Below are 21,519 nucleotides of genomic sequence, written 5' to 3'. Positions count from 1 at the left end.
CGTGGGAACTTGGGTCAAAGTTTGCTGTTGTGTAACAGGAAAGTCAGGGTGAGGGGTGAGAACGCAAGGTCTTCGCCAAGGAGACTAGCCCAAGACCTCCCACTATCCAGTGTTGGACACAAGTCCTTCTGCCTGTCAAAATTTAACAGCCTCCCTCTTGTTGCTATTCTCTACAGCAACACTAAGGCAACGTGGGAAACATGGATGTCTGGCTGAGGCGATGGCTTGGTGGGTAAAATGAGCACATTAGTTCAGATTCCAGCAGCCATGTCAATGCAGGGCACGGGGGCACGCATCTATCACGCAGCCTTCGAGACAAGTGGATGCCGGGAGCTGGAGGCCAGTGAACCTGGACAAATGGTTGAGTTCCGGTTTCAGTGAGAGACCCCGTGTGAAGAGGACAAAGGCGGAGAGTAAAGGAAGAAAAGACCTATGGCTGACCTCTGACCTCCACTCATCTATACACCTGACCTCCACTCATCTATACACACACACACACACACACACACTGTTCTTCATGAGTCTCACGAGCCAGCATTTGCTTCCACTGTCTCCAAGAAGGGAAGAATAACGAATCTGGGCTGCCTGTAACCACGTACAAAGCTCTCGCACTCCAGTCAGAGAATCACACAGACCTGGTGTGGTTTCCACCGTCCGAGCCACTCTGGACCTACACTTTGGAGAACAGTTTAGCCCCATGAAAACTACGCAGAACACAAGTGCAGCCTCAGACGCCGCTCAGGATTCAAGTCTGCTTGTCCTTTTAGAGTTTACCATGCAGCTTCGCCCTCTGCTTGCACATTAGATTGCAGTGAGGAGCTTTGAGGAGCATTAAAGCTGAAGCCCCTTCCTCAGCACCCCTGCTTCCGTGGGTCTGCGATGGGACCCAGTAACAGACTTTTTTTTTTTCCTTCCCAGAAGCAGAATTGTTCTTTAATCAGGACAACTGAAGGGCCGTAGCCTCTCTGAGGAAAGGGAGACTGAACACATGTGCTGGGCCTTGGGGTTTTACGTGGCAGAAAAGGGATGTAGACTTCATCCGTAGGCCAGTCCCCCACAGTCTCAAAGCTACGGTTCCAACAGAGGGCAGCATCCTGGTTCCTGACAGCACACGGGTGTTATCAGTGAAGTTAATATTCCTGCCCAGAGTTTCTCAATCTACCTGAGAGGGTTAGGTCATTAACCCTTCAGACTCTGGAGACAGATAAAAAAGAAGAGGGGAAACATATTCTCCCATTGGCTGCTTCCTGACAGAGATGATAAAGGGACATAGGCTCTGTCCCCAGAATCTAAGAAAGGATTGTTCTGGCTGACTTTATATAACAGGAGGAGAGTTTTAACCTGATCAACTGTGGCCGATCATGTGACTGCCATCAAGTGATCCTAGAGAAACATCTGAAACCTAATTGTTAGAGGGCTGAAAACGGATGGTTACAGAGTGAACCTGAGAGATTGACCAGGAAGGGGGAGGAGGAGAATCAGGAGCTAGAGAGAAGAGGTGGTTGACCAGAGATGGGGGCCCCATAGAAGACAGGGAGGATTCTGATTGCATCTCAAAGGGCTGTGGGTATCTGGCAGACGGGAGTCAGTCAGAACGGGAAGGACATCAGGAGAGGTGGTAAACCGGAGGGAGCAACAGCTCGACATTCTGGATTTGGGAAGAATGGAGAAGGAGATGAGACTGGAAAAAGCGCAGCCATCTTAGGAGGTCACTGTGGGTGAAGGACCTGGGAAGGAGTGAATCATTGTGTGAAGATGGATCTCTAGGGTGAGGATCCATAGTGATGAGGGGGCAGGACAGACCAGGAGCACTGGGCCATGGACCAGAGCCCTGTAGCACGATATGGTAACTGCAACCGGGGGGCCGTTTGCTGCGTCAGACACCTGCATAAGGAACAAAAGCCTGGAAGTCTGTGAGAGAAGTAAGGTGAGCCAGCATCTAGTTGACAGTTTGAGAGAGAAGTGGGATCCCACTGAGCCCTTTTCCCAGGCTTGTCTAAGAAGTTCTGAGGACACCACTTGGACATCCTAAATCACTTCCCAAACCTGTGAGTGATGACCCCGCATGTGCCCGCCTCCTTTAATCGGGGAGTGTGGATGCTTAGGGTGCAGGAAGGCACATTCTTTCCATGAGAAGAGCTCCTTCAGAGAGAGACAGCATTCATAGTCAAGTGCTGCCTTGTGCATGGGGTGCACAAGAGACTGTGCACAGAGGTGACAGAGACTGTGCCCATGGCACTGGGGGGCCCCTGAAGGGCTTGTGTCTTCCTCATGGGTCATGAAATCTTGTCTCCATGAGTCTTAAGGAGACAACCAGAAAATCTGCCTCTGACCTTAGAGGAAATGAAAAGCCCCTTCATCCGTGTACACACACACTTTGGTAGCAGTTCCCCAACAGGGCCAGCTCTGAGCATACAGGTCTCGTGACAGAACAGCAATGCTTGCAAAGAGAGAGCCCAGTAAACTAGAGCCATGTGACCTAACAAACCTGGGATGAAGCTGGAGGCCTGCGTCTCTTACCTCTGCAGATGTGGGTTGCTGGTCCATGGTTACCGTCTAAGTCACCGACAGCAGCCTGGAGACCATGAGGCCATGGTGTGGCCATCTGGTTTTAAAGACAAGGTCTCAGGGATGTGTAGGCACTCATGGTACCCAAGGTCTCTGCAGAAAGACAATATTTGTGGCCGTGCAGTAAACTACAGAAGACAGAGGGCAGAATTGATGCCCAGAGACCTTCAGTCTCCTCCTCACTCCTCCTGGGGGAACTGTAGCTCAGGGCAGGATGCTCAGCTGCTACCACACACTGTGCAGTATCTACTAGAAGGGGAGATGTGAGGATGCTTGAAAACCTCCTGGGGATGCTTGAATGTAAGGTCAAGGAGTCACAAGGGAAACCAGTGGCTGAAGAGCCACGTGCTTTACCCAGGCAGCATCCTCGTCCACCCTGTTCTCATCAGCGGTTTGCACAGGACCTCAGGATGTTGAACACCATCATTAGTGACAGAAAATACCCATCCAGCCCTTCCTTAGAGCTGTACTGTGTTCACACTGTGACCCTCATCAGCCTGGTTACCCCCAAGGCATGGGGTTTTCTAAAGGAGTAACAACAGATCAGCTCTGAAGTCTCTCCAGTCTTAACTGCCTCTGACTCTGTGCTTAGTTAATCATTTGTTTGTCTGTCCATTTATTTGAGACAAAGTCTATCTATGCTGTACAAGCTGATCTTACACCCCTAGGTTAAAGGGATCCTCCCAGTTCAGCCCTCCAAGCAGCTGAGACACCTGGTATATGCTCCACACCTGGATTTGACTTTCCTCTTAGTCCTTCAGCTTTGAAAAGGCTCTGGGGGAAGTACCGGTCTGTTCCATCCTTGAACAATGAGATCAAGGAGACCCATCCTAACTACCATGATCTCTACGATATGCAGGATGCTGGGGAAGTGGGTCTTAACAGAAAGGTGCTTGGGAACCTCTGTGCTGCTGAGGGCTGAGGAACAATGGGGTCTCTGGAGGAACTCCTAGGGATGAGGCAACCACTGGGTCCACACCCCTATCCCTTGTCCTGCCCCCCAACATCAACAAACAGGCCCATGCCCTGTCTGTCCCAAGCTACCTGCTGTGTGAGGGTAGGAGGCCGTCTAGCATAGACAGTGGTGGCTCAAAAGAGTAGAAAGCACACCTGTTTCCCTTCACAAGCTTAAAATTAGACGAAGAGAAAACTTGTACCTTTTTCTAATGCAATGAAACTCAGAATACACAGAGTATGGCCAAGGTTCTCAGACCCAGAGCTGTCTAAGGAGGCAACCCCTGACTCTGAGGCGGAACGGCATGTCTGATCTGGGTTGGCAGAGACGGAAAAGATTAACCACAGCGGTGGAAGCAGCTGGGAGTGTAGCTGTCACCCCGAGGAAAGCGCAGTTTGTTGAAAGCCGCTCCTGGGGCACTAAGTGCAGCCACACCCAAGGAAGGCCCGAGTTAGGAGTGAGGCGATGCTGCCCTCTAGTGGCCAATCCTGAACTGTCATGGTACTGAAGACGATGTCGGTTTCATGGTCTGGTGCCCTGTGGAAAAGATCAGAGTTTCAGAGCGTGTCCCTGATTTGGGGTTCAAACAAGTACAGGGAATCCCACCTAGGCAAAGTGTAACCTCCTCAGTTGGTCTCCCCAGCCCAATTTCCTGCCTTTGATAAATGAAATGTGGTTCTATGAGAGAATTTTCTTGCTTTTAGCGAAGTGTGACTGAAATAGTTAAACCCATGGAGATGCCCCATTGTACTAAAAAGTATTACTTAAAAAATTGCATGTTTTGAATCAAGCAAGCTGGTCTGCTTCGATACCTCCAGGACTCAAGAAGCAGAGGCAAGAAGGTGGCCATGGCGAAAAGCTGGGGAGACATAGCAAAGAACTTTCAAAAAAAAAAAAAAAAAAAAAAAAAAGGAAAAAATTAAATACAAGAAAAATTACTTGTATTATGCTACAAGAGACAACTTTAGCACCTGACCTGCAGAAAACAGCTCTTCAGGCCCGGCAGTCTGAGTCAGCCTTCTGTCTGGCCAGCAAGTCAGCATTCCTTCACAGCGCTCGCTTCCTGGTTTAATTATGAGTCAGTCTGAAAACAGAGCGGCAGATGAAAGGGACACGCGTTTCATCCCAGACAGGGGCCGTCCAGCCGGGGGTTCCGTGGTTCTCAGACACTTGAACAGCTTTTATGGCTGGTAACGTCCCTCCCTATGCTTTGTCCCTGGAGCAAAAGGGCTCAGGGTGATCTGGGCTTTAGTGAACCGTGATGGTTGCGTCCTGTGACCTCACCCAGCAACCCCAAGGATTCAGTCCACTGGCCTTTCCAGGTGGGTAAGGAGAAACCTTAAACCCTTGCTCAACTCAAACCATCCCGGGATCTCACTAGCCACGCACGTGCTTAGGGGGACTACCTACCTCGGCCACCAGATTCAGATATAAATACTAGGTCAGTATTTTTACATCATTACCATTAAAATCCCATGTTACAAGCAAGCAGTCCTTTAAAATGTCTTGTGGGCTTATCCACAGTATGAAAGTCTCAGAGATCACCCTTCTATGGTTGGACCACAGTAAGACTGACATTGGTTGTCTTAGCCAGCAACCTCCACTTTATTTTTGGGACAGTCTATGGTCATCAGGTATAGGCCTGTAGTTTTCTTTGTTTTTTGATGTTGTATCTTTACTGGTTTGGGTAGTAGAAGTTCAGAAGTGGGTTTTTTTGTTTTGTTTTGTTTTTTTTTCCAATACAGGTTGGCTATAGATCTTTTTTGAAAATCTGGTAAAATTGCATTATGACTTGATCTGACCCTGGGATTTTTTTTTTTTTAAAGCTGGAAGGATTTCTATTACTATAGGAACCTCCTCATTTGTTATGGATCTGTTTAGGTTGCCGACTTCTTGGTTTAATTTTGGTGGTTTGACTGAATCTAGAAATTCATTCATTTCTTTTGTTTTTCCAGCTTAATAGAGCACAGGTTTTTAAAGTATTCCTTTATATATTCTGAATTTCTTTGGTGTCTGTTGCAATGTTTCCTTTTCAATTCTGACTCTGTTAATTTGGGTCCTCTCTTTCTTTTGGTTGGTTGAACCAAGGGTCTATCAGTTTCTTTATCTTCTCAGACAACCAGCTTTTAGATTCATTGGTTCTTTGTTTTGTTTCCTTTGTTCCTATTTCATTGATTCCTTCTCTGAATTCTTTTTTTTTAATTTTTATTTCTTGTCATCAACTGGGTTTGGATTTGGTTTGTTCTTGTTTTTCCAAATTCTCAAATTGCATCATTAAGCCATTTTTTTTACTCTTTCTGATTTTTTTGGTTTTTCGAGACAGAGTTTCTCTGTAGCTTTGGAGCCTGTCCTGGAACTAGCTCTTATAGAGCAGGCTGGCCTCAAACTCACAAAGATCCTCCTGCCTCTGCCTCCGGAGTGCTGGGATTAAAGGCGTGCGCCACTACTGCCTGGCTAATGCTATTGTTAAGTGTGTATTTGGGTAAAGCTTGGTCATTGTGTTACCTTTTGGCGGTGGTGTTTGCATTCTCAGTGGTACTTTGTGTTGTAATACTCTTGACTTTTATTTCTTTCAACAATGTCTCTGCTGTGCTCATTTCTCCCCTCAGCCAGAAATACAGATACACCATTAAAACCCTGCTTCAATAGTCCCTGTCTATGAATTGAGCATCACATCTGATGAAAAGAAAGAAACAAAAAGGAGGATGTGCCTGCTCCTTGGTATGGTGGAGGAGGCGGTTTACTGTAGATCAAAGGGAGGGCATAGCTAGAGGCAGGGACATCTGGGAGAGTCCAGAGTGGCCGTGACCCTGAGCTGGGCCATGTGAAGACAGGTAGGAAAGAGCCAGAAGACTAGGAGACAAGAGGCCAGGAGGATAAAGGGGAAAAAAAAAAAAACAATATAAGGAAGGGCAGCCCAGCCCCTGGGCTGGGAAGAAGTTTAGGGTAGCGGGCAGGGCATGCCTGCCAGAAGGACCTTGTAACAGCAGGGACTGAGGAAGACTGGGAGAACTTGCTGGCCAGGTCTGCTTTGATCTGTTAAACAGGCACCTTGGCCTTTGGTCTTGGGTTTGAGACCTAACAGCACCCACACCTCTGATATGACCAGCTTACACATTTCCCCTGAGAACATTTTCTTCTAGTAACTTCGGCATCCTGTATATGGCATATTTCAGTTCCAGTGTTTATAGCAATTATTCTACTGTACCCATAGAAATATGTCTGATGAGAAGTTACTTCGAGAGAATAAATTATAATAAATTATAGCAGTTAAGCCCTCTTATTTCTTTTCTTTTCTTTTCTTCTTTTCTTTTCTTTTCTTTTTTTGCCTACTACTCTACGCGGATCTACGGTGGACGGTGGTGGGAGGTCGTGTGTGGGTCGTTCTGCAGGCTGCCGGGCGGCGCTGACTAACGGTCATGGAACTACATGCGGTGCCGGGCTGGGAATCGAACTCGGGTCCTCGGGCAGAGCGGTCAGGCGCTCTGCCCCCTGAGCCGTCTCTCCAGCTAAGCCCTCTTATTTCTATAGCAGGAGTTGAACCTGGACTTCAGAATTCAATTGTCTCTGTATAAGAAATATAAAAAGTTCAGATGACATTTGCCACGTGGTTCTTGAACACTTTTGTGTGTTTGTTCCTAGATCTGTTTTTATAGAATTAGTCAGAACACTTATTAAAGGAATGTGTTTAATTATAGATTGAATGTCTGGCTTTAACTAAGTATTTTTTTTAACTCAAGAAACAACCTCGATATTTTTTTTTTACTGGATATTACATTGAATTACCAAAAATCAGGTATATGACATTTTCAACCTAATGCAGTCAACCTGCTCTTCACTTTCATCTCTGTCTCCCTAGCAATGGCGCCGAGATGAACACCATCTCACTCCTGAATACCCAAGTGACTCAAGGGCTCCCCATCAAGCTGGCCTTGTTTTCCTCCCTTGACAAAACATTGTCCCCTTATCGACTGTTATATCCCAAATCTCTCGATACACTAATATGACACTAATTCTTGCTTCTGAAAATTCTAAATGAGGGCTGAGGGAGAGCTCAACCAAGCCCAACTATGAAAAATCATGGCTTACTCATCCGTTGCTCACATGGGTGAACAAGCGCTCTTCTTCCATATTGTTCAACTACGACACTACGAAATTTCGTCGTTTACACTTTTCTTTACAGCCTCAGTATTTATCTCTCTGTCAATTCCTTTCTATCTTGTCTTAGGACTGATATAGCTGTGATGGAACACCATAAGCAAAGCAACTCGAAGAGAAAAGGGTTGATTTGGCTTATGATTCCACATGGCAGTTCATCATCAAAGGAAGCCAGGACAGGAACTCAAGCAGGGCAGGAACCAGGAGGCAAGAGCTGCTGATGCAGAGGCCATGGGGGAGTGGCACTGCTTACTGGCTTGCTCCTCATGGCTTGTTCAGTCTGGTTTCTTATAGAACCCAGGACCTTCAGCCCAGGGGTGGCACCACCTACAATGGGCTGGACCTTGTCACATCAGTCACTAATTAAAGAAATACCCTATAGGCTTGCCTGTGGTCTGATCTTATGGAGGCATTTTCTCAATTGAGGCTCTCTCCTCTCTCTGATGACGATAGTTTGTGTCAAGTTGATATAAAACTAGCTAGAACAGATCTATTTCATCCTGTTCACAAATATGAAATAAAATTTGCCTCATAATATTAACTATCCCACTAGTCCTTCTGTCATTAGGAGGTCTACCCCCACTGTCAGTTTTTTTTCTTCCAAAAAGAGTAATTATTATGCACTATTAAAAAACAATAGCGTTGCCAAGGCTGTCTCTATAGCTACAAGTCTACATAATAGCCATACTTAATCTATTCTTCTCTATACACTTAGTTTTACACTACCTCACTCACTGGTTTCCCATCAACAAACAGTATCAAAATAGTTAACCTCCAAGAAAGCGTAAAAAATAACTGAGCATTCACCCCTCTAACTATTCCTAGCACTTTAACCCTCCCGCTCTCCCTATAATTAGCTCCCTTAACCAGAAGTTTAGGATATAATTAGTCCAAGAGCCTTTAACACCCTAAGCAAACTTTTAAGTTTTGCTTCAGCTATCTGAGGATTGCCAAGACTTTATCTTACATCTACTGAATGCAAATCAATTGCTCCTGTTAAGTCAAATCCCCCTCTAGATTGATGGAGCTGCCCCCATGAAATTATAGCTAACAACTAAAAACCCTACACTGTCTGCAGTCTACTCTTGCCTGGGAGAAGGCGGCGGGAGAAGTCTTGGTAGATTTTTTTTCCTACTCATTTGAATTTGCAGTTCAATTCGAGCTTCACCTCAAGGCTTGCTAAGGAGATTAAACCTCTGTGTTTAGATTTTCAGTCTGATGCTTGCCCAGTCATTTCGCCTATGCTCATAAACTGTTGATCAGAATTTCTTTATATTCATACTGTCTTTCTGTTACTACTGCTGTGAGGAGACAGTACAACCAAAGCAACTTGAGGGGGAAAGGGTTTATTTAGTTTATGTTTTTGCATCACTGTTCATTGTCCAAGGAAGTCAGGACAGGAACTCAAGCAGGGCAGGAACCTGGAGGCAGGGGTTGATGCAGAATCCATGCAGGGGTGCTGTTTACTGGCTTGCACTCCATGACTTGCTCAACCTGCTTTCTTTTTTCTTTTTTTGATTTTTTTTTTCTGTGTAGCCTTGGCTATCCTGGAACTCACTTTGTAGACCAGGTTGGCTTCTTCTCCTTCCTCTCCTTCCTCCCCTGCCTCCCCTGCCTCCTCCTCCTCCTTCTCCCTTTTTTTTTTTTTTTTAAAAAAATTTGTTTTTATTTCTTATTTATTATGTATACAGTGGTCTGCCAGCATGAATTCCTACAGGTCAGAAGAGGGCACCAGATCTCATTACGGTGAGCCACCATGTGGTTGCTGGGAATTGAACTCGGGACCTCTGAAAGAGCAGTCAGTGCTCTTAACCTCTGAGCCATCATCTCTCCAGCCCCTGACTACATCATTATTCTAAGACAACACTGTCAGTCACCATAAAGAGAGGCAAGCACACAGTGTTTGGCACAGGACTCAGTAAGTTCCAGAGACTGGGGCTCTCAAGGATGCCCACATCTTTTCACAGGGTTTTCATCTTTGTAGTATTTATTTTTGACAGGCCTCATAGGTCTGGAAGTTGGCACGGTAAAGGTCAAGACGCCAGTACCATGTTTGGACAGGATATGGCTAACAAAGGCAGTTTCAAAACCACCCAGTCTGGGACCGGGTTGCGCAGGTTGCTAAGGTGACAGGGTTTGCTGTCCGGCTTCAGTGTCACCTCTAGAGTCCGAGCGGGGAGAGGTTCTTTGAGCTCCAGTTCCTTTGCAGCCTCAGTCCATATGAAGTTGACCATCCGGGACATAAAGAAGCTCATCCTCTTTTTCTGCTTCCGGGAGGCTTGTGTGCTTTGCTGGTCTCTAGCGAGAGGCTCTGCACCTGCTGGCTAGTCAGCTGCAGGAAATGGTCCATCAGGACCTTCTGCAGCTTCCACATCTTCCTCTGAAGCATTCGGAAGACCTTCTTTCCAGAAGAATTCTTTGCTGAGTGTGTGTGTGTGTGTGTGTGTGTGTGTGTGGGTTCTTTTGTTCGGCTTCTGGCTTCTAGGCTACAATGACCTTGGGTGTATTTTTCAGGTGTTCAGGTTGACTTCTAACTCACAGAGATACACCTGCCTCTGCCCCTCCTGAGTGCTGGGATTAAAGGCCCACCCCATCACTCTCAGTTTGGCTTGCTTTCTTACAGAGCCCAGAACCACTTGCCACAACATAATGGGCCCTTCCACATCAATTACTAATTACAATGCCCTACAGGCTTGCCTACAGTCTGATCTTATGGAGGCATTTTCTTCTTTTTCTTCTTCTTCTTCTTCTTCTTCTTCTTCTTCTTCTTCTTCTTCTTCTTCTTCTTCTTCTTCTTCTTCTTCTTCTCTCTCTCTCTCTCTCTCTCCCTCTTCCTCCCTCCACCCCTCCCTTTCCTAATTCCCTTCTTTTCTTTCCCCTCATTTTCTCCCTCCCTCCCTTTCTTAAAGAGTGAGGCAAATTTTATTTTATATTACATCAACTTGGAGTTGGAAGGAAATGCAATATTTCAGAAACAGCACTGTGGCAAGCAGAATGTCCCAGTCACGAAGGCCAGTTGATGACCTTTTCTCTTATTCTCTCAATAGCTTGAAAATATGTTGTATTTTGGCTTCACACTTCTATTTGTTTGTCTTTGTTTTTTTCCCTTGTGGACAACAGAAGCATATAAATCCACCTTATATAGAGCCTTCAGTCGCTTAATCCATTAGTGTGAATTCGCTTCTGAAAGACTTCTTCTCAGACTGTCTGATTTATTGTTTTAATTTTGACTTGCCACTGCCTAAGTCTCTGTGACACTATTATCCCAGGTTTAAAAAAAAGTAAGAACTTACCGGACTGTCTCCTTGTTTATTGGATCTTGGGTTTTTCTTTTATTCTTGGGTCCTCATTTTCTTCTGATTAGCTAGTTGCTTTCACAGAAATTACTTTCTTTTTTTAAAATTTATTTTTATCTCATATAAAACATCCCCACGGCAGTTTCCCCCCCCCTCTTCCCAGCCCCCCTCCCTCCATCCATTCCTCTGTTAGACTTTAGCCTGTGTCAGGTTGACATAAAACTAGCCAGAATACATACCGATAATAATTGGTATTATGGTTTCTGAAAACTGATTGGACTCTCATAATTGGGCCTCAAGGAGTGGGCTCTGAGTCAAATCAGACGTCCGTCAGTTACTCCCATGAGTTCTGTGCCCCCATGACCTTAGCATATTTTGCAGGGAGGATAGATCAAAAATTTCTGTGGTTGAGTTGGCGTTTATGTTTCTCTTTTGGTAGTCTAAAGAGTACCTTTCCATGTCATAGACACCAGAACAAGGGTGGAGGCTTCTGTGTGGGCACCAGTTCATCCATGTTCAATGAGTTGTGTGGCTGTTGTCTTCAGCAATGGGGCCTTATTGTCAGTTTGTGGAAAGTATCTTATTACCTTGACAACAGCCTGGATTGCTTGGCGATTTCCGTTGAACCCTTTGGGCCAACAATTCAATTGGATGTAACCCAGTCCTGGCACTGGAAGACTCATTTGATGACAAGAGATGACCAGGAGGATTTCTGTCCCTTCATTATTTTGGAAACATTACATATTATGACATATTATTACAAGTTTCCCCTGCATGTGGTTTCCATACCACCCTTCAAATATTCTTCAACTCTAGCTGTCTCTCCCCTCATTCCTCCCACCCCATCTCCCCTCTCTTCCCCTCATGATCCTCCCATTCTTGTCCCCTCCCACATACCCAGCCCACCCTTAAAATCTGTTCTATTTCCCGCTCCCAGGTAGACCCATGTATCTCCCCTAGTCCCTTCTTCTATGCCTCATCTCTCTGAGTTTATGGATTATAGCCTGGTCATCATTTATTTAATGACTAATATTCAGATATAAGTGAATAATGCCATCTTTATATTTCTGGTCTGGGTTACTTCGCTCAGGATGATTTTTTTCTAGTTCCATCCATTTGCCTGCAAATTTTATGATGTTATTTTTTTTAAAAAATAGCTGAGTAATACACCATTGTGTAAATGTACCATGTTTTGCTTATCTATTCTTGCATTGAGGGACATCTAGGTTGTCTCCAGTTTCTGGCTATTTTGAATAGAGCAGCAATGAACACAGTTGAGTAATTGTCCTTGTAATAGGAAGAAGCATCCTTTGGGTATATGCCCAAGAGTGGTATGGTATAGCTGGGTCTTGAGGTAGATTGGTACACCATGTTCTGAGGAACCATCATATTGATTTCTATAATGGCTATACAAATTTGCACTCCCACCAGCAATGGAGGAGTGTTTCCCCTTGCTCCACATCCTTGCCAGCATGACCTGTCACTTGTGTTATTGATCTTAGTCATTCTGACCAGATGTAAGATGGAATCTCAAAGTAGTTTTGATTTGCAGTTCCCTGATGGCTAAGGAAGTTGAACATTTCCTTAAGTGTTTGTCAGCCACTTGAGTTTTGTCTATTAAGAATTCTCCATACTGATGAATATTTTGCTTATCACCATAGAACCTTCATCTGGCGATGGATGGAGATAGAGACAGAGACCCACATTGGAACACTGGATTTAACTCCCTAGGTCCAAACGAGAAGCAGAAGGAAAGAGAACATGAGCAAAGAAGGCAAGACCAGAGGAACCTTCATCCGACGATGGATGGCGATACAGACGGAGACCCACATTGGAGCACCGGACTGAGCCCCCCAAGGTCCAAATGAGGAACAGAAGGAGGAAGAACATGAAAAAGGAAATCAGGACCGCGAGGGGTGCGATCACCCACTGATACAAGGGGACTTATCTAATGAGAGTTCACCATGGCCAGTTGGACTGGGACTGAACAAGCACGTGATCCAACCAGATTCTCTGAATGTGGCCGGATTCTCTGAATGTGGCTGGCCCGGAGTCTTTCTGAAAAGCCATTGACAATGACACTGGGACTTGTTTCCTCTGCATATACTGGATTTTGGGGATCCAGTCTGTTTGGATACTCACCTTTCTGGACCTGGAGGGAGAGGGGAGGAACTTGAACTTCCCACAGGGCAGGAAACCCTGACTGCTTTTAGGGATGGAGAGGGAGGAGAAGAGGGAGTGGGGGGAGTGGGAGGGTGTTGGGAGGAGGGGTGGAAATGGAAACTTTTATAATTTAATAAACTTTGGAAAAAAAAAAGAATTCTCTGTTTAGGGGAGAGCTGACAGGCTGACCAATCCTGCAACTGCTCAGACCCAGAAACAGGGTTAAGTGTTGGCCCACCCCCCAACATCTATCCCATCTGTGATCTGCTGGAGCACTGTTGGTGTGTGGGGGGGATGCACCCTGTGGTCCAGGGCTACAGGAGCTCCATGACACAGGGCAGCAATGGCATGTCCAAGGAGAGTCCTAGTGAGGGCCCAGTGTCAACAGTGTAGCAGAGACAGGGACCTTTAACCAAACCAATGATTCTTTGCGATGAACGCCTGTTTGTAAAGATGCATGGATAAAGGGGTTTGCTGCCTGACTCACTGTGTCACACCGCACCTTCCACAACAAGATTTTCCCTTTCTTCTTCTTTTTTCTTCCTTTTTTCCTTTTTTTATCTTAAATTTTATTTTGTTTCATTTTGGAGGGGGGGTGTTGAAGGAGCAGAGGGCGGATGTGAGGGAATAAGAGACGGGGGGGGGATCAAGATGCATGATGTGAAAGACACGAAGAATAATTAAAAAAAGAAAGTTACAAAAAGAATTCTCTGTTTAGATATGTACCTTATTTTTAAAATTTAATTATTTGGCTTTTTGATAACAAGCTCCTTGAGGTCTTCATATATTTTGGATATTAACCCTTTATCAGATGTAGATTAGGTAAACGTGCTTCCCCATTCTGCAGGCTGCTGCCTTGTCTGAGGGATGGTGTCCTTTGCCACACAGAAGCGTCTCAGGTTCATGCTGTCCATTTATGAACTGTGACCTCAGTGCCTGCGCTATCAGTGTTCTGTTCAGAAAGCCGTCTCCCGTGCCAGGGTGCTCAAGGCTGTTTCTCACTTTCTCCTTTGTCAGGCTCAGTGTAACTGGATTTATGTTGAGGTCTTTGATCCACTTGGACTTCAGCTTTGTGTAGGTGATAAGTATGGACCTATTTGTATTCTTCCACATACCCGTGTTGGCATCCAGTGTGACCAGCACCATTTGTTGAAGATGCTGTCTCTGTCCCTCTGTCCCAGTGTGTGTTTCTGGCTTCTTTACCAAGAATTGGGGCTCCATAAGAGTATGGGTTTATGTCTTTATGTCTGAGTCTTCACTTTGATTCTGTTGATCAACGTGCCTGTTTTTAATGCCAGTTTTTTTTTCTTTGCTATAGCTCTCTAGTACCTCCAGTAGTTCTTTATTGTTCAAGATTGTTTTAGATAGCTTGGGTTTTTTGTTTTTCCGTATGAAACTGAGTATTGTCCCTTCAAGGTCTGTAAAGAATTGGGTTGGAATTTTGATAAAATTTTGATTCTGTAGATTCACTTTGGTAGGATGGCCATTTTCACTATGTTAATCCTATCGATCTATGAACATGGGAGATATTCCAATCTTCTGAAATATCCTTCAATTTCCTTCCTCAAAGACTTGAGTTTTTTTTTATCATACAAGTCTTTTACTTGTTTGGTTGGAGTTACACCAAGATATTTTATGTTATGTGAGGCTAGTGTTGTTTCTCTTATTTCTTTCTCAACCTGTTTGTCTTTTGTAAATAGGAGGGCTACTGATTTTTTTTTTTGAGTAAATCTTGTATCCAGCCACTTCACTGAAGATGTTTGTCAGCTGTAGGAGTTCCCTGGTAGAATTTCTTAGGCCGAGTGGTGGTGGTGCACGCCTTTAATGCCAGCACTTGGGAGGCAGAGGTAGGCGGATCTCTGTAAGTTTGAGACTAGCCTGGTCAACAGGTTACAGATTGAGTTCCAGGACAGCCAGGACTGTTTCACAGAGAAACCCTGTCTCAAAAACAAAACACAAAACAAAATAAGCCCCCCAGAAGCTGCTCTCTTTAGTTTATTGCTCGAGCTAGAACTTCAAGTACTGTATTGAATAGGTGTGGAGAGAGTGGGCAGCCTTGTTTTGTTTACAATTTTAGTGCAATTGCTTTGAGTTTCCCTCCATTTTATTTGATGTTGGCTCTGAGCTTGCTGTATATTGCCTTTGTTATGATGAGGTGTGTACCTTGTATCCCTAATCTCTCCCAGACTTTTATCATAAAGGGGTGTTGGATTTTGTCAAAGGCTTTCTAATGCATCTAATAAGACAGATGATTATGTGTTTTCTTTTCTTTCAGTTTGTTTATATAGTGGATTGCATTTATTGACTTTTGTATGTTGAATCACCTCTGCATCTCTAGAATGATGCCTACATGGTACATGATCTTTTTGATGTGTTCTTGGATTCAGTTTGCAAGTATTTTATTGAGTTCTTTTGAACCTGTGTTCATAAGGGAAGTTGGTCTGTAATTATCTTTCCTTGTTGGGTCTTTGTGGTCATGGGTATCCTTTATTATCCTTTTGCTTAGCACTTTGGGGATACCTCTCTGTAACATGAGGGAAATGGTGTGGGAGAATTGTCTGTATTCTGTCAATCATGTATTTTAATAAAACGCTGATTGGCCAGGCAGGAAGTATAGGTGGGTCAACCAGACAGGAAGTAGAGGTGGAGTAAAGAGACTGGGAGTATTCTGGGAAGCAGGAAGCTCCCTCCGCAGTTCTGCCCAGACCACCGGAAAGGAAAGATGTAAGCTGCCCTGCTGGAAAAGGTACTGAGCCGTGTGGCTAACATAGATAAGGATAATGGGGTAACATAAGTTATAAGAGCTAATAAGTAGCCTGACCTAATGGGCCAATCAGCTTATAACTTATAGAGATCTCTGTGTGACTGATTTTCTCTGGGACTTGCCAGCTGTGGGGTACTGGGCAGGAACAGATACCCCAACAAGCCGGCCCTCATGTTACACTTCTCAGCCTCCTCCAACCTCCCAACCTTCTCCTCCTCCTCCCTTCGCCCCTTTCTTGAGACAGGCTCTCACGTAGTCCAGACTGGCTTTGAATTTTCTACATAGCTGAGGATGACCTTGAATTTGTGACTCTCCTGCCTCTCTTTCTTGAGTGATGGGATTATAATCTGCACCACCACTCATGGTTTATATGGTGTAAGAGATCTATCCTGGGCAAGCGCTCTACCTACTTAGATAAACCCTTAGTCCCCCATTTTGGAAATATTTCTAATTTTTATGATATTCAGGGCTGGCAAGAGTCCCTAGGCTGCTTTTGTGAGAATGAGCAGTCGTTGCTCCTCTGTGAGAGGAAGCTTGGGCCAAATTCACCTTTCCCTTAGATAGCATGGGGAGGGTACATCTGGACCATACTTTGAAGTGGAGCAGGGAAGCCTTTGGGGCAGGTGTGGATTCTTGTTTGCTGTCAAGGACCATAAGGATCTCAAGGAAGAAATGTGCTATAACTTGTCCACTTCACACCGTCTTGCTTCAGGTAGAGTTGAGAATCAAATCTGCATCTTTTGTAATTACACCTGCTTTTAGAATAATATATAATTTTAATTATTCATGAGCGATTTTTATTTAGAATAGGATAAAACTAAAAACACTGAGTGTAGACCTATGGTAGTGGAGTTTTTCTTCAGGAAAAGCTTGCCAGCTTTTTCTGTGTGCCTTAAAACAAGCAAACAGGGTTTTTGGGAGAGAATATATACATACCACACAGATCACCCGTTTTTGCCTGTTCATCTCAAGTCCTGCGGGATGGCTCAACAGGTAGAGGTGCTTGTCCGCAAGCCTCACCACCTGAGTTCGATCCCCATATACCACAAGGTAGAAGGCGAGAACTGATTCCTGAGAGTTGAGAATTGGACAACTGTTTGTTTGTTCTATGACCTTCACACTGGCCTATGGTGTAGGTGCAGCTGTGCCTCCCCAAACAAAAAACACGTAGCATTTGAAGTAAAGTGCTCATTCAAGAGGCTTTTTGTTGTGGAATAGTAGTTAAAGATGCCTTACATTCATTTAGGCTGTAGGATTTTTTTTTAATGACGCAAAGATGTGTTGCATTCTTTTGTGTTGCATTTGTTTTACTCTGTGAAGCTGTGTTAGTTTGCCTGCCTAAAACACCTGATTGGCCTAATAAAGAGCTGAATGGCCAATAGCAAGGCAAGAGGAAGGATAGGTGGGGCTGGCAGGCAGAGAGGATAAATAGGGGGAGAAATCTGGGAAGAGAAGACCGGGGAGAAAAGGAGAAGGAGGGAGGACACCAGGGGCAGCCACCTAACTACACAGCAAGCCACAGAGTAAGAAGTAAAGAAAAGTTTATGGAAAGGTAAAAGATCCCGGAGGCAAAAGTAGATGGGATAATTTAAGTTAAGAAAAGCTGGCTGGAAACAAGCCAGACTAAGGCCGGGCATTCATAGTAAGAGAAAATAAGTCTCCATGTATTTATTTGGGAACTGGGTGGTGGGCCCCCAAAGAGTAAAGAATAAAAAAATCCAACTACAGCTTTTACTCTACAGAATCAAAGAGCCATCACACCAGTGTGTAAATCACTTTTTACTCTACAGATTTACACAACCACCATCACGCCAGTGTGTAAACCACTTTTTACTCTACAGATTTGCACAACCACCATCACGCCAGTGTGTAAACCACTTTTTACTCTACAGATTTGCACAACCACCATCATGCCAGTGTGTAAACCACTTTTTACTCTACAGATTTGCACAACCATCATCACGCCAGTGTGTAAACCACTTTTTATCATTCTCCGCACCCAGAGAGGCTCTGCACAGCTCAACGTCTCCTCCTTTCCCCATTTTATGCCCCCCACCCTGTGCTCAGCAGGTTCTCCTCTCTGTCACTCTTGATTTGCCTGTGCTGAGCATCTCTTCCAAGTCTGACTGTGGCCCTCAGGGACTGGCTTCCCCTCTTCCTACACTCCAGGCTTCACGCAGGCTGTGGTGTGTCAGTACTTGGTTCTTTTCATCGCTGGCTGATATTTCACTGCATGGGTTTGGCACGTTGTTATACATTCATTCACTGGTGGACGGGAACTCAAGGAGAGGGGATCGTCCCATGTTTTGGCTGCTGTGACTAATGACGAAGACACATGCACAAGGTTTTGTGTGCATGTGTGTGACACTTCCTTGGCCACATTCTTCAGCATGGAAGTTTTGGAATTCTCTCTGATTCATTGTTTGAGCTTTTAAATGTTTCTTAAAACAGCTTTTCACTGTGAATTCCCACCAGGGTGTAGGGCTTGCCACATCTTCACCAGTACCCACTGTTATCTGATTTAAGGGAAATTATTATTGTTTTATTTATTTATTTTTTGAGACAGAGTCTCTCTATATAACCTTGGTTGTACTGGAATTCACTATGTAGACCGGATTGACCACAAACTCCCAGAGATCTGCCTGCCCCATCTCTTGGGTACTTGGATTAAAGGCTTACACCACTACACCTGGCCTTACTATTCCTTTTGAGACAAGATCTCACCACAGCCTTGAATGTCCTGGAACATCTTTGTAGATGAGGCCCATGATGCACTTGGGATAATCCTCCTGTTTCAGCTTCCTGGATGTCAGAATGACAGGCTTGCTTCACTGAGAACAGTTTTGAAATCTTTGAGGGTTGCCAGCTTAATGGATGGTTGGGCCTTGCGTGCCTTACTGTTAACAACACTGAGCCCTTTTGATGTTCATCTTGGGCATTTGAATGCCATCTTTGAAAATATGCCTGCTTGAATCCTGCCAGTTTAAGAACTGAGCTATTTGCGTCTTTATTATTGCTTCACTGTGGGTTTTAATTTTAAAGATTTATCTTAATATTTTCATTTAAATTTTTAATTATTTTAAATTTTGATTGCGTGTGTGGGTGTGTGTATGCGAGTACAGATACCTTTTTTTAAATATACATTTTTGGATCTTTTAAAGTTTAAGGATCATTTGATGCTTTTAAATTTTTACTAATATTTATTAATTGTAAAAAACAATGGGTTTATATGATATCTCCTACATGTGTATAATATGCTTTGATCATGGAAGGGTTTGTTTGGGACAGTTTGAGGTGATAAAGTCTACCATGGCAGGGAAGGCGTGATGGCAAGGGAGTGAGGCAGCTGGCCATGTTGTCTCCATCATCAGGGGACAGAGAAGAGGCAGGAACTAGGTCTGGACTACAGAACCTCCAGGTCCCAAGTGACCTACTTTCCCCAGCAAGGTTCCACCAGCTTTCCCACTGGCTGGTACAAGTGTTTAAACACATGACCTTACGGGGACTGCTTCACACCCAAACCTCAGCAGCTCCCTACTTTTCTTCCTCTCCATTCCCTTCCTTACCCTCATCTTACCTTCCTTTCCCTTCTCCTGTCTCCTTCCTCCTCTTCTTGTCTTTCTCCTATCTTCTCTCCTAAAGATAGAGCTTCCAAATGCAGGAAGTAAAAGCGAAATTAATTCGGAGCATAGTTAAGCCCACACCTGGACTGGAGTGTTTTTAACCACTCCGTTTTCTTAGTAATTGGTATATCAGGTAGCTGAAAATATCAATAAGGCTAAGGAAGACATGAGCACTATTAATTACCTGTGCTTCACAGAAAACCAGAGGAGACTGAATTCAGCCCAGAGTGTGCATCCTTTTCAAATGCACCTGGAATACTTTCTCCGAGTTAAATGTATCCTGGGCTACAATGCAAGGCTCGGTAACATTTGGAAAACCAGAAATATACATATGCAAAAAGTTTTGGAGTTTTTCCCAGGGTGGGTGCAGGGTGACCCCCAAGAGTGTCAGTTCAGCTGCTCAGCTCTCTCCTGTTAAGGATGTGTTACCCCACAGTTGCCTTGGGTTTGATTCTTTCTCACTCCAGGGCACCAGTGCTCTCCCCCATGCCCTTCCTACGTGTTACACGGCATCATTTGCAATAGCTGTGCTATATGACCCCAGGTCCAGAGAACACTGGCAGATATGCGTGCGCTCATATCACAGTGGCCAAAGTAGTGTAAGGGGGTTTTTCATTTCTTTTCCACCCGGACACTTTTGTACTGTACAGGTCCACGAAGGTCGTGTCAATCCAAACCTTCAATCATAGATTTTGGAGCTCAGGGCCAAGTGCTTTGTTCAGGTTGACAAGGTGGATTCATCTCCTTTTGTCCAGGAGCAAACAGAGACTTAGCGAATGTCATCGACCACCCAAACTCACATACAAAGTTATGGAGGAAACCTGACTTTCTGTTCCATTGCCATGCTGTCTCAAAGTGATGAAACTGGAGTTTGCAAGCTTGTGGATTGCACAACTCAGTTCCTGGCCGTTCATTAATTATGAATCATTATCTCCCCCCACCGGCACTTCTAGCCACACCGTGTTCCGAGAAGAGATAAGATGTGAGGTCCCTTCATGCTATTTGTTCATTCGGTCAATGGGAATGTGACCAGTTCCGTCAATCCCTTTGTCACGGACACAGTGTACCTTCATCAGTTCACAGGCTCATGATACTTGAACAACTACCTCTGTTGTTCCTCTGCTCACTGGGTCTTGAGGGCACAGGCAAAGCCTGAGGTGCATGGGACTCCACTCAGCCACTTAGCCCGGGAGGAGGGTCATGCCAAAGTTCGGGTGGTGCCCTTCCATGACTTCAGCCTTTTTGTTTTTTAACTTTGTTTTTATTTTATTTTTAATTGAAAAAATAACACACCGAGATGACGTCCATTCTTACTGGTGGTTTCCCATTTTCATTGTCTGCGTTCCACCTCTACACTTGCAACTTTCTCCCTAAAGTAAAGAAGCCAATGGAAGTGGTAATTCCTCTTTCTTACCTCCTTCCCCCCTCCCTCAAATGTCACTGCATCTCCCCACTTACTCTTGCTCCATCTCTTCAATCAAAGTGAAAGAAGTTTCCATCCATACTAAATGTATTACTTAGAGTTTAGGCAGTAAATATAATTCATTCAGGAAATAAAAGAATTCATTTAGAGCTGGGTGGTGGTGGCACATACCTGTAATTCTACACTTGGGAGGCAGAGATAGGTGGATCTCAGTGAGTTCAAGGCCAGCCTGGTCTACTAAGTGAGTCCCAGGACAGCCAGGGTTATTAGATTGAGAAATCCTGTCTGGGGGTGCGGGAGGGAAGAATTCATTCAGATGACTTGAAGAACACGTTTTCTTTTATTGAAAATAGACTTTTTTTCATACAACATATTCTGGTTACAGTTTCCTCTTCCCCTATTCCTCCTAGTTCTTCCCCACCTCTCCTCTCATCCAGATCCACGCTCTTTCTGTCTCCCAAAACAAACGGGCATCTAAGGAATAACAAAACAAAATAAAACATAATAAAATAAATAAAAACCAAATTGGAATATGGACAAAACAACCAAACAAGAAAAAGAGACAAAGA

The sequence above is a fragment of the Myodes glareolus genome, chromosome 24, assembly GCF_982192425.1.
Source record: "Myodes glareolus chromosome 24, mMyoGla1.1, whole genome shotgun sequence".
In the NCBI taxonomy this organism is placed as follows: Eukaryota; Metazoa; Chordata; class Mammalia; order Rodentia; family Cricetidae; genus Myodes; species Myodes glareolus.
This window is presented reverse-complemented; position numbering follows the sequence as displayed.